The sequence below is a fragment of the Tachypleus tridentatus genome, chromosome 13, assembly GCF_004210375.1.
Source record: "Tachypleus tridentatus isolate NWPU-2018 chromosome 13, ASM421037v1, whole genome shotgun sequence".
In the NCBI taxonomy this organism is placed as follows: Eukaryota; Metazoa; Arthropoda; class Merostomata; order Xiphosura; family Limulidae; genus Tachypleus; species Tachypleus tridentatus.
In genome coordinates this window covers 121,376,120-121,389,981 of record NC_134837.1, presented here as the reverse complement: position 1 = coordinate 121,389,981, position 13,862 = coordinate 121,376,120, and positions in this window count along the sequence as shown.

Sequence of the window (13,862 nt, the reverse complement as noted above, 5' to 3'; positions counted from 1 at the left end):
AATTATATACGTTTAATCAGAATAATGAAACTTAATCCCATTATAAAATATTTAAAACTATAAGTATTATTGCCAATAAATTAAAATATAAAACTAAAAAATATTTTTGGTGGAACGTAAATGGAGACACGTATTAAAGAACGGGAACAAACAACAATATCGTTTTTTTAACTGTCATCTTAGGACATGGCCCTGATGGATAAGAAAATGCATATAATTAGTTATTATTATTACTATTTTACTTGACGTATGTTAACATTTTAGTGTCACTTGTATTATCTCAGACAAATAATAATATTTGAAGTGTGACATGGTTCTTCTATTCATAAGACGCATTTAATGAGAAAGAGGTGGCGTTGAATACGTGACGTTTACAATGTCGCATTTCGTTAAGCCAAAGTCACAACAAGAACAAAAATTATCTTGTTTAATAGAGTACAACCATAACAACATTAATAAACAATAAAATAAATATACATCGGTAGGATTGTGCTAAGTAAAATAGGCATAATAACTAATACTTTTATCGAATGACTCAGTCTTTAGTGAAATGTAGGCCACATTCTACTCGCCAAACGAACTTGTCCATAACGGAAGAAATTGGACCTAATTAAATAAAGCCTGAGGCAAATCAGTCTAAAAATATACAGGTATGTTCGTAAATTTATTTCTATCAGTATCAAACTTATAGAGATATTTTGGAAGATGGAAAATACATAATATAGGTGTTTGACATCACACACGTAAGCAGTCGAACATAAATTATAAGTTCTACAAAGTAAATGTGTCAAGGTTTATAAAGATTAAAACCTCCATTTCTACCTCCTTAGGCCTATGGATTACAATTAAATTTTTAGTGTTCCAAGCAATAAAACTTTTTTTGTAAAAAACAACATTTTTGAGTCGTTAACTTACGTGTGGGAGGCTCTTAAACGTTTTCTTAAAAAAACAATCAAACTAGTATTATACTGTTATACTTTCAAGTTTTAAATTTTTATATTTACACTGATACAAACTATCATTGTAGAATCTAGAATCTATAATCCGTAACTTGTGGCCCGGCATAGCCAAGCGTGTTAAGGCGTGCGACTCGTAATCTGAGGGTAGCGGGTTCGCATCCCGGTCGCGCCAAACATGCTCGCCCTTTCAGCCGTGGGGGCATTATAATGTGACGGTCAATCCCACTATTCGTTGGTAAAAGAGTAGCCTATGGCGGTGGGTGGTGATGACTATCTGTCTTACACTGCTAAATTAGGGACGGCTAGCACAGTTAGCCCTCGAGTAGCTTTGTGCGAAATTCCTAAACAAAACAAACAAACCGTTACTTGTTGCCACAAAATCACTCATCACTGGGTGTATTATAACAGTGACGTTATATTTTAATTCATATATTTCATTCCTATATAATAGCATACTGATTAGGAGTTTCGACTATCAGTATGAGGTCTTTTAGTGAGTCAATAGTAAGTTTACACTAAAATATAGGTGTTCGATCATCCTCGGTAAACAGGGTGCACATAGCTCACTATGTAGCTTTGTGCTAAAACACAAACACGATGCAATCTGAGGGTTAGGGAATCGAAACTCGTCGCTAAACATTCTCGTCTTCGTGAGGGCGTTGTATTGTGACAGTCAATTCTATCAATCATTGATGATGAGTAGCTTAAAAGTTCGCAGTGGGCGGTGTTGAAATGTTTAAGATTGGCAGAGTCGTGTAATGGAGTATTTTCTGAAGAAAACAACTAGGATTTGTCAGTCTTTTCAATACAGTTGTGATTACCAGGAGTCAGCAGTTACTAGATTAATTCTCTTTACTACCACATAAGTCAGATTACAAATTAGAACCACGATGAACAGATAGCATATCTACTTTTCTAACACGAAAATATAGAATCGAACTACGACTCCTGCCATCATATATAGTTCTTTCTCAAGACGTTTCTGAAAGTAGCAGAATATTGGCATACGAAAGTTAGGCTCATAATAATAATAATAAATCACTTGCTAGTTAATTACTAGCTGGTGTATCCGTACCCTGGACGAAAGGTATGTTAATTCGTAATTAATGAAAGGTTATCTTTGGACATGAAAAGTTTTTTTCCATTATATGCAATTGTAAAAAAGCAAAAAAACAATGTCTATACAAACTGCAAAACACAAAATGTGAAATTGTAAGTTTGCCCCATGAATTACCACACTAAATTTGGTGAAGATTCATCTACAGGAGATGAAGTAGTGGTAATAAAGCGCCCATAAAAATAGCAAACTGCAAAACTGAAATTTTTTATATACCTCCATATGAACGTAATGAACCTTCGTACCACTTTTGGTAAAGATCTATCCACACTCTGCAAATTAGTTGCGTACACATACAACAGACAGTACTATTATATTTGTATAGATTAGATTATTTTCGTATAGTTCACTAACTATGGTAATGTTTTGATATATCTGTAGATGTCTGGTTTCAAGTTTTATTTATTTAAAAAAACAAGTTATAATAATTTCGCCAGCTATTGTCAGTAGCTTAACGCTAAGTTTGAGGGCTTATATGTCAAATACCGGGGTTCGACAGGTGTAGTGGCACAGCGCGGATGACTCATTGTGCAGCTTTGTACTTAAAAACAACACAAACGATACGCCATCTACTGGCAAGCACACGTAGAAGTGTCCACGCAAAGATTAATAAAATCTATTTTTAACAACGGTACAAAATTAGAATGTTAAGTCAAAATAAATTATCTTTTTAAATTATTTCTCATATTCGAAAATTATGAGATTCTTGTTATTTGCAATGAATGATATTTTGTAATTTAAATACACTATTTAATGTTCTATCACGTAATTACATCATTCGGAATGACAAACTTAACATACGAAAATAAGCAACAAATACGTGAAGTATGTTAAGCGTCAAATTATTTTATAGGTAATGCTTACACCTATAAAATAGGTTTTATTTTATGAAATTCGTATATATAAATTGATTTCTGCGAAAAAGCAACTACAAGTGTTTCTAAAAATCAATCATAATGTATTTTTAAAAATGAGCTCTTTCTTTCTTGTTTTGTATATAAATATAATATTAATTGCTGTTTTAGGCTTATAACGTAAGTAAATTAATGTGGTGAATTATACACGAACTTTGTTATACGTTAAGATGCTTTTATTTGCGAGCTTTCGACAACATTTTAACGTAGATCAAAGTCTGTATATCCCTGATGATGAGAAACTCACTTGAAATAAAATTGTATCTCAGAACGACTGATATGGGTATTAACACTTTTTTTGATAAGTGTTAATACCCATACCAGCCGTTCTGAGATACAAAGCCTGTATATAAAATTCTACTAAATTTATTGTTAAGTTAAAATATGTTACAGATGGAGTTTCATCTTTAAATAAAAACCACTGACGTAACATTATAGATAGCATGCCAGGCTGCAGAACCAGGGTGGGACGTGAACACGCCGAGGGGGTCTAGCGCATCCAAATAATTAGCGAGCCAGACTGTGCAGCAGAGGTTTCGTTATTTTCGTCTCCCGTTACTGTAATCTAAACGTTCATGTATTCGGCTGCAGATTAGAGGGTTAAAGGCTCGAGACGCGTTGTTACTGAACATGCAATTCACTTTCAAGTGCAGGTGCGTTATCCAGTTTAAAGAGCCGGACAGAGAGAGTCTTTGTGGTACTGGGTACTGCTGGCTGGCAGCCTTCCCTCTGGGACAGATATACCTGACCCAGTGTTTCTCAGTCGCATTTGCCAGACAATCCCCATCATAATTCATAACATAGATGATATTTTCATCTCTTAAACCCTTCGAGGACTCAAAAATAAAAACAAAATGCTGAGTCAGTGAAGACAGCTTTGGACCATCTATTTGAGAAACTCCGACCTAACAGCTTAATTAACCCACGTGAGTGTGAAGCGCCATTAAGATTGAACATGCACGTGCTCATGAAACGTTATTGACCAACCACTTAGCTATAGATGCATCCCTTGAACTCGCGGCTCGACTTTAGTTGAATGGTCTAGTGAAGTTTCTTGTTCCATTAATTTGACGTTTTGAGGTTTAGTAGATATAAGAAAATATCCGTTTGATCGTGACATAACTAATAGAAGTCACAGTTAAACAGAAAGTTGACTTTCTTTGAATGAAATATGTTTTACTAATCATACGAGTTTTATCTGTGGGAGAAACTCGTAGCTAGGACCTCCCTCCTCCACAAGTTCATCATCCAACACACTGAACGAAGGACTGGGAAGAATTTAATTTTCCGTTCGTTCCGCAGAGAAAGAAAGAGGATATTATATTTAATGACTCATCTATTTAACCCTGGTGACTAACTGTGATACCTCTCTCCATATATATGTCTTTTTTATTATTTGTTAGATAGCGAAATTAGGTTAAGAGTCAAAAGGCGCTTACAAAGTTAACCTTGTATTGAACAGAATGTGAATTAGCTGCATATGGTTTCCTACATGTGAACTTTAACAACAAGCCGTTATCAGAACGAAACGGGAGAGAAAACTAAACATAACAACTTAACAGCATGGCCAGGTGGTTAAGGCACTCGACTCGTAAGCTGAGGGTCGCGGGTTTGAATTTCCGTCACACCAAAAATGCTCGCCCTTTTAGCCATGGGGGCGTTAATTTGTTACAGTCAATCCCACTATTCGTTGGTAGCCCGAGAGTTGGCGGTGGATGGTGATGACTAGCTGCCTCTCCTCTAGTTTTACATTGCTTAAGTAGGGTTTGTTTTTGTTTTTTAATTTCGCGCAAAGCTACTCGAGAGCTATCTGCGCTAGCCGTCCCTAATTTAGCAGTGAAGGGAAGGCAGCTAGTCATCACTACCCACCACAAACTCTTGGGCTACTCTTTTACCAACGAATAGTGGGATTGACCGTAACTTATAACGCCCCCACGGCTGAAAGGGCGAGCATGTTTGGTGCTATTGGGATTCGAACCCGCGACCCTCGGATTACGAGTCAAACGGCTTAACACGCTTGGCCATGCCGGGCCATGCTTAATTAGGGACGGCTAACGCGGGTAGCCCTCGTGTAGCTTTGCGCGAAATTCAAAACAAACTTAACGAAATACATTAAAACACTCAAGAGTAAATAAATAAATAAATAACATAGAAGTCTGTAGATAATATATACTGTTCGAATGCTTTATGTTTAAAAAGGTAGTTATATGAAAACAAGTACCAGACACTTACACCCTGCGGTAAATTGGCTAAATCGGCAGATTCAGACGTAGCCATCTGAAATTAGAACCACTGGCTCGGTGAAGGACTACCATAAAGTACCCGCCGTCTATATGGCTGCTCTTAATCGAATAGCGGATGCGATTGTTACAGTTATTATGCTGAAAGCGTATGGCGTGTTTGTGTTGCATTGCGGCTCGAGCTTTGAATCTTTCGATCCGTAGCTCGATACGCTGAAAACTGGATTGCGTCTAGCTTCAAAACACATAGAGAAAAGACAATAACTATAATCAACGAGGCAAAAAAAATGACATGTAGAAATTAAGAGCCGAATGGTTATTCACAGGCCATTTTAAAATGTGACACATAAAAAAAAAGTTACACCGACAGTTTTATGTTGACGCTTCAACACAGTAGCACAGAGAATTATGACGTTTTTCTTATTCCTATACTAAAGAGATCAGACAGAGAGATTTTAAAATTTCTTTACAGCTTTTACAAACTGTTCAAGGCTTCACATGTTAATTTCCGAGGCCGCTAGGGTTCGTGTATACCAACAGATCCTAGTTTTATACTACTGACCAGGAAACCCTTTGCGACAAGGGTTTTGTCTGGCTCTTTGAAATTAATAACTAGACTGTCCGTCACATTTATAACGCGCGTACAGCTGAAAGTGCAAATGATGTTTAGCGGCATCAGGTCTCGAACCTTTGACCTTTCGATTCACAGGCCACATAAATGAAGGCTACTTGGATTTATTATAAATACACATATACATTGACAATCAATGTAAACGTGTAATTGTTATGCTTTTTATTTTAAGTTGTCGGTGAGTTATTGTTAATTCAGAAGCACCTATTATATTTAGGTGTATGTGATCAGTGGATAAAGCAGACATTTCAAAGAAGTGAGCACAATGATATCCCAGAGTGCAATGAGCACTCAAGTCCACCAAATCGGATGAACATGTCATTCAATAAATGGTATGCCCACCTCCTGCAGCTTGTTTGTTTGTTTTTTGGAATTTCGCACAAAGCTACTCGAGGGCTATCTGTGCTAGCCGTCCCTAATTTAGCAGTGTAAGACTAGAGGGAAGGCAGCTAGTCATCACCACCCACCGCCAACTCTTGGGCTACTCTTTTACCAATGAATAGTGGGATTGACCGTTACATTATAACGCCCCCACGGCTGGGAGGGCGAGCATGTTTGGCGCGACTCGGGCGCGAACCCGCGACCCTCAGATTACGAAGCGCACGCCTTAACGCGCTAGGCCATGCCGGGCCCTTCTCCTGCAGCAAAGCATGTCGTGGTCCTACGTTTCATACTGGCTACCAGACGTCTGATCCTGTATTGGGGAAATCCCCCTGCCACTTGTTATATAATGTTTGGGTCAACTGTTGTTTGTTCTGTGGTCTGGGGTAGCTTTTGGAGACGTTACATGGGTATTCAATAAGTTTGTGATAGGGTGATTGTGGTGGTCATGGCATCATGTCTGGAGATAATTCGTGATGACACATGTGGAGTGTGGTAGAGAATTATCCTCTTATAAAATAGTAATGTTACGGTGGTCTTTATGGAAAGGAACCAGGTGGGGCTTTAACACGTTGCTGACGTAAGCGTTGTGTATTGAAGTTGCTCTCGATTATACTAGTCTGTGGTTGGCTAAAGTACTTCCTTATACCATGTCTGATGTACTTCGTTCACTCCGTCGTTTCCAGAAACGTTCATGTAAATCAGCCCCATCAGTATAAAAACGTTAAGAAAACAGTGTTACAGTCACTCTTGGTCGATCTCTCGACATTACACAATTACAGCCTGGTTTGACGATGTGCCGGAGTGAGGTCAAGTAGTACTAGCGAATCACGTGCAGTCAGACTAACAGTCTGGAATCTGTTACGTAGGTGCATCAAATGGATGGCTCCATCTTGACATTGGGTAGTGACACTGACGGTCATCAACTTAGCCTGTCAAACTGTGGCGCTGGATCAGCCTCAAAATGGTCGACTGATTGCATTCAGTTAACTTTGCAACTTCTTGCTGGATCGCACCCCCTTCCATCATATCCATAGCATGATGAAATTCAATGTGTTCTGTAGTTAAACCCTATTCAGGTTGCGCAATGTATAGTCCCTATTTCCCATCCCAAAAGCAGACAACAGAAATGGGCTGATCTGACATATGGTGACCAGTATTCAATTAAGCGTATCAAAAGTATAAAGGGATGATTATTTCATATTGGATAGTTTGTTTTTGTATTTTCAAGACGGCTGGTATGGGTATTAAAATTTTAATTAAAATAAAATACAGAACAATGTTTCGCCCTTCCTAGGCCATCTTCGGGTTAACATCTCAAGGTTTGTTTTTTGTTTTGTTTTTGGAATTAATCACAAGCTACACAATAGGCTATCTGTGGTCTGCCAATCACGGGTATCAAAACCCGTTTCTAGTGGTGTGAGTCTGCAGACATATCGTTGTGCTACTGGGGGACTATATTGGATGGACCTCAGGAGTCCACACGGGGATTGGGAAGTTGATAGTTTCAATCATGATGACAGTAATTTAAAACAAAAAAATGATGTGTTTTTGTTGACTGTCGGGATAGTAAATACTCATGTTAGAAGAACACATAGGCTCAAGGTGACGTAATTTAAAACAATAAAATCCATATAATTCGAGCACTTTCGAAAACGCTCGGGTTATAGGAATTTTTAATTTTATTTGGTAATTATTAGATGTACTTCCGAAGGGTCCCTAAAATATTTTGTTTCAAAAATAAATATTTTTATTTCTTGCTTTTCAAGTTCTTATGTCATGATGTGTTGTAGCCTACAGAGTGCATAATTCTTCTCATGATTCATGGCAAACACACTTCACTGACGTTAAGCATCTCTCATGTAGCGTTGCTTTAAAGTCTACCGATTGATTGACAGACAACGCACTACTGTATAATTGTGTGAATGGTGAAAACAAGTGATACTTTCATGCGGCTTAGGCCCCCTTTCGGGAAAGTTATCATTGTCTAATTTCTATATACAAAAAAGTGGGGGAAGATAATATTTTACTTTGAATTTTAGCAAAAACAGAATGGTGAGAGTGTGAACATTTAATGACAATATTTACAGATATTATATAAATTCATTATTGACAAAAATATTGATTTAAAGTGTTTATTTTGTGTTTATGGCAAAGCTACTAAATTATATGCCACATCCCCTAATTGCGAACTACACTAGAGGGAAAGTAGCCGGTAAATGGCACCCCACCATTTGCGCTCACCCTTATAACGCACTCACAACTTAAAGTGCGGGGAATACAGCAGGATAAAAAAAATTGAGTGTTCTGTCACATGGTAGCTAGTGATGCTGGAAGGATGTTGTGTTTATAGAGGTTCCAATGAAATGAAAACGTATTCATTAAGATGCTTTTATAATTTAACACCAGTTGTTAACATCCAGTAAGTCCAACAGATATTGCGCTTGTAGTGTTTAAAAAACCTTAAAGGTGAACTTTACAGAAAAAAGAAAACTTTGCAGTCAAAAGAACTACTCATACTGATTAATTTTGCAGGTTCACATTTTTATAAAACATATGTGTTAATAAATGAAACATAGAACTTGGTGCAGAAAGAGCCCTTTCTGAGCGGCAATCCGAACGCTTTAGTTTGCCGCTGGGAAAAGTACTGTGACGTAATAGTTGCCAAACCAACCGCCAACTCCAGCGCGTTGAATGTAAATAAACATGGACAATGCATACGGAGAAACAGAAGTGGAGTCTGTTTTTGACTTTTTGTCCTGAACAGTGTTGAGTAGCGCCATATCAATTCGAACCTACTCTGAACGAACCTAGAACAGTTACTTTTGACACAGATCTGACAAGTTCTAGTGATGAGGGCAGTTCCACGAGCGAGAGTAGCGGAACTGTGAGTGATACTGAAGAAATAAGATTATATATTAAAACAACATGCTTTATGAGGTTTGTGAGATTTACATTTAATATGACAATGTCAAAGTACTGTGTTAAAATGATCTGTAAAATGATACAAAAAACATCTACAAAATGATCTACCAGCTTTAAAACTTGGAATATACTCTATTTGGGATAGATTTGTCCACTGTCTAGACTAGGAAATCAAGGTTTCACTGACTTTCAGGTGCCACAAATGCAAAACACGCTCATGAATGTGAAATGTGTATGTCTAGTTACATTCTTCAAGAACTTGTACTTTTTTAAATTATTGTATTATACTAGTTATTGTTTATCGCTTTATACTGCACACATACCTTTAAGTTTGTTCTTTTTGTGATGGTAAGGGATGGCTTTAGAGGGGTGGAACCTGTACGCTGCAGGCTGAGATCAGTCCTTAGCTCTACACGAGGAAAAATGGTGGGGACGATCCTGTCTACTGCCGATGGTTTTTTCAGTCTCAACCTGCCTGGCTTGAAACCCACGGAATCCAAAACAGTGGAATCCGACACAAAACATGAGCGTTCAAAGTGATCTTGACAAAGCTTTGCATGGTGTGAAGGAGTCCAGTTCTTCCTATTGACCATCTGCACCCACTGTCGCCACCTTGCCGGTTCCTTCTTCTTGCACGGAAACGAAAAGAAGCTTTTGCCCGATGCCGAACCGTTTTTACAACCATAAGCAACGCAGTAAACCATGTTATCATAAAACAAACATAAAGTAGCAATATCAAGACAAAAAAATAGTCTCACAAAGTATGTAATCCGAGAAAAGCACCGAAAGATTTACATAAAACACCAGCACTGAAAGGAACAAAATGGTCGGCGCGCAACGAAGCGTGTTTGGCAAATATTATGTCATAGTTGTAAAACGTCACGGAAACAGCCGAACGACCGAGAGGAACTTGAGTTCGACGACCCGCATATTTTGTTTCATTTTTTACTCAAAAACTAAAGTGTTTAAAAATATGGCAACCACACAGGAATTATACCTAACCAAAATACAGTTTCTAAGACAATTATTAAATTTGTTGAAAATTCACCTTTAAGACTTCATTGTTTCAGCTGTGACCAAGAACGTTATAATTCTTATAAGGAAAGAATTAATAAATACAGTGTTTTATTTTCTTAAGTAATATGGTAGCAGAAAAACACAACCATATGCTGCAGAAGAAATAATATTACCTCTGATGATATTTGGAAAGATTGAAAGGTATACAGAGTGAAGGGACTGTGGTTAACTTATGTGTATAAAGTCTTCCAGATCACGTGTGTTGTTTTATCTATTTACTTTATTGGAAGACATGGGAAACCAAATGGATTTCAGTTCTGATGTTATTTATGGTTTACGTGAACTTCTGTACTTAATTAATTACTCCCACCCTCGTGAGGTGAACGAAAGAAATTATGTTTTTGTAACAAAGTTCGTAACAGAATGATTAAAAAATCTAAAAGTAGTATCGGAACGACACAAGCTCAGTTTGGGAGGTTTTTTTTTGTCTTTCTACATCAGACCAGTAACTGATCTAGAAAAGTAAGCTATTGATTTTGAATAGTATCGATACCCGTCATTAAAGTATAATTTAGGCACTAGTATTGTATTAATAGAGCGTTATTTGTGGCATTTATTTTTATACATTAGAAATAAGAAAAAATTAAAATTTGAGAAACCTCAGGCATTCTCATCTATAGGTGGCAGCACAAACGAGGTGACATTGTTGTTTATCTGTTTGACAGTTCATTTATCAACGTTGGAATAATTTCGTTGCAAGGGCAACCAAAGTGCTGTTCCATTCATTTTTTTAGATATGATAATATATTTGCTGCCAGAGAGTGTTAAAATATATATACTGCTTAATATATACCTTTATATATATATATATAAATGAAAATAGCAAAGTTATTACCATTAAGTGATTTTACCTTTTCTTTTTTTTCGTTTATATAATTCTTAGATTTGAACTGATGAACTAGAAGGAAGGAAGCCTTTGTCTGATCGGATACCTAGATTTAGCTGTCACTCTTACCACGTAAATAAGGTCTCAGATTGCTGTGCACAGTTTTGTAGCAATGGGACGCAAACTCTGGACTTTCAAATTCTCAGTCCCACGATCTAGCATCCAAGACAGCGTTTGTTTTAAGCGCAACGAGCTATCTATGGTGTGTCTACCGCATGGATCATTCAATTTATTTTAGTGTTCTGGTCAGATGTTTGACCCTATGCTACTTAAAGCTTCTTATGGTAAAAGAATGGAGCGTCAAAATGTCTCAAAATGAATTTGTTTTTTTAAATACACACCGTCAGCTCATAGCTCCGTCATCTCTTGACCCATCTGAGATCTAATAACAGTTGTGGACTCAGAAGACTAAATCCTTTCGATTGATGTATTTGACTGCATTCAATGCCTCATGAATTAATTTGCTCTAAATCTGCTTAAAAGAATTTCAATTTTAGGGTAGGCTAGTAGAGATTCAGACGAGTAATAAAACTGAATCAGGTATACAAATACCCCACGCTTGATACTGCTAACGCATAGAAATACAACTAGAAAAAAAGGGTCTCATAAATTAATTTACTCTAATCCTGCTTAAGAGAATTTCAAGTGTCGAGGATATTGAAAATTCTCTCTTGTTTCTTCATTGATCTTAGTGTAGGAAACAAAAAATGAGATAGCTAAAAACCGACAAACCCATGCTTGTGATTGAAAGTAATGATACATCAACCAAATTATACCTGCTGTATTCAGTGCCGACGAAGTATGCCATCTAATATCAGGACAAATCAGTCCAGATGGTAAACTGTAAATTTTTTATTATCATCGAGTTATTTATTTATTTGTGGCACCAAAGTATTTGTTATTTCTTTACAAAAACTGGGGGCACCTGTTTTAACCACTTGCACCATAATACAGTAATGTGTTGTCTGCCAGTCACTCACTAGATACTAAAATGAGGCCACATATGGGACGCTTAATGTTGGGCTTTGTAGTGTTGTGAATTTACCAAGACGTGCAAATACGAGAAGATTTATGCTACAACACAGCATGATATATGAACTTGAAAAGCAAGAATTGGAAATGTTTGATACTGTTAATTTTGGGTTTATTTACTTTTGAGTGGGTTTGTGTTTTCTCATAGCAAAGCCACATCGGACTATCTGCTGAGCCCACCGAGGGGAATCGAACTCCTGATTTGAGCGTTGTAAATCCGTAGACTTACCGCTATATACTAGCAGGGGGTGTTTACTTTTGAAACTAAACACCTTTGTTAAGTCTGTATAAGTTTGGTTTGGTTTGAATTTCACGTAAAGTTACACGAGGGCTATCTGCGCTAACCGTCGCTAATTTGACAGTGTAAGACTAGAAGGAAAGCAGCTAGTCATCACCACTTACTGTCAAGTCTTGGGCTACTCTTTTACCAAGGAATAGTGGGATTGATGGTGACTTTATAATCTCCCAACAGCTGAAAGGGTGAGCGTGTTTGGTATGAGGGGGATTCAAGCCCTCGACCCTCAGATTACGAGTCGAGTGCCTTAACCACCTGGTCATGCCGGGCCAACCTACAAAAGTACATCCAGTTTATTTATTTTACATGAATTAACTTCACTCATTAGTTAAAACTAACAGATTAGTAAGGTAATCTGTTTAACATCAACGTAAACAGAAGAAAACCACATTTGTAATCATAATAATTTGTAAATGAAAATAAATATGAGTGTAATAATATGTAAACCAAACTATTTCTGCTATACACGTTGCCGACTAGGTCTTTCGCACAATACCATCAGTTTAGTAAACCTTGAAGTCAGGGCCCATCGATCGTGTGCATAGATGTATATACTAGTTGAAGTACTCGTCCCCTGAACGGAAGTTATATAAATTCATGATTAACGAAAGGTTATCTGAGGACATGAAATGTTGCTTCCCACATATGTAATTGTAAAAACAAAGCACATAAAAACTGTAAGACATTACATGTGAACTCATATATTTGTATGTCTGCATGATTCCAACAAACATTCATGCCACATTTGGTGAAGATCATTCCATGGGGTGCAGAGTAGTGGTAAAAAAACACACCCAAAACCCATTAAAATTGCAAGATGTAATTTTGTATGTAAAATTTGTCTGCATGGATCTAATGAACCTCCATACCAGTTTGGGTGAAGATTCATCCACATTGTGCAAGATATATACATGGACAGACAAGAGACAGTACTGTTATATTTATATAAATATAAACAAAACTTCTAAACTACTTTTTACACCAAATTGCTAGTTGTGTAATAGCACATGACTGACATAATAACATAAAGGTGACCACCAACCACTGATAATAGTGGTTTCTCATGTGTATAACATATAAATGAATGGTAGCGCTTTCAGTTATTTGTACCGAATGTTCTAACAGCCAAAAATAATTCATATTAAAAATCACCGAATATAATACAGCATTTGATTCTGTAGTCTCTTTTGTTGTTAAGTGTAAATTTACACAATGGGCTATCTCTGCTTTGCCCATTGCGAGAATCGAAGACTTAATTTTGAGTTACTCGGGTGCAAAAAAAAGAAAGATACAAAAATATAATAAACACGCTGATGTTGTGGAAAGGATAATACTTAGATTTAACAGTTACAAAGCCCTTTCTTATGTTATCATTCTGAGATACTTAACACTCTTACGAAAAGAC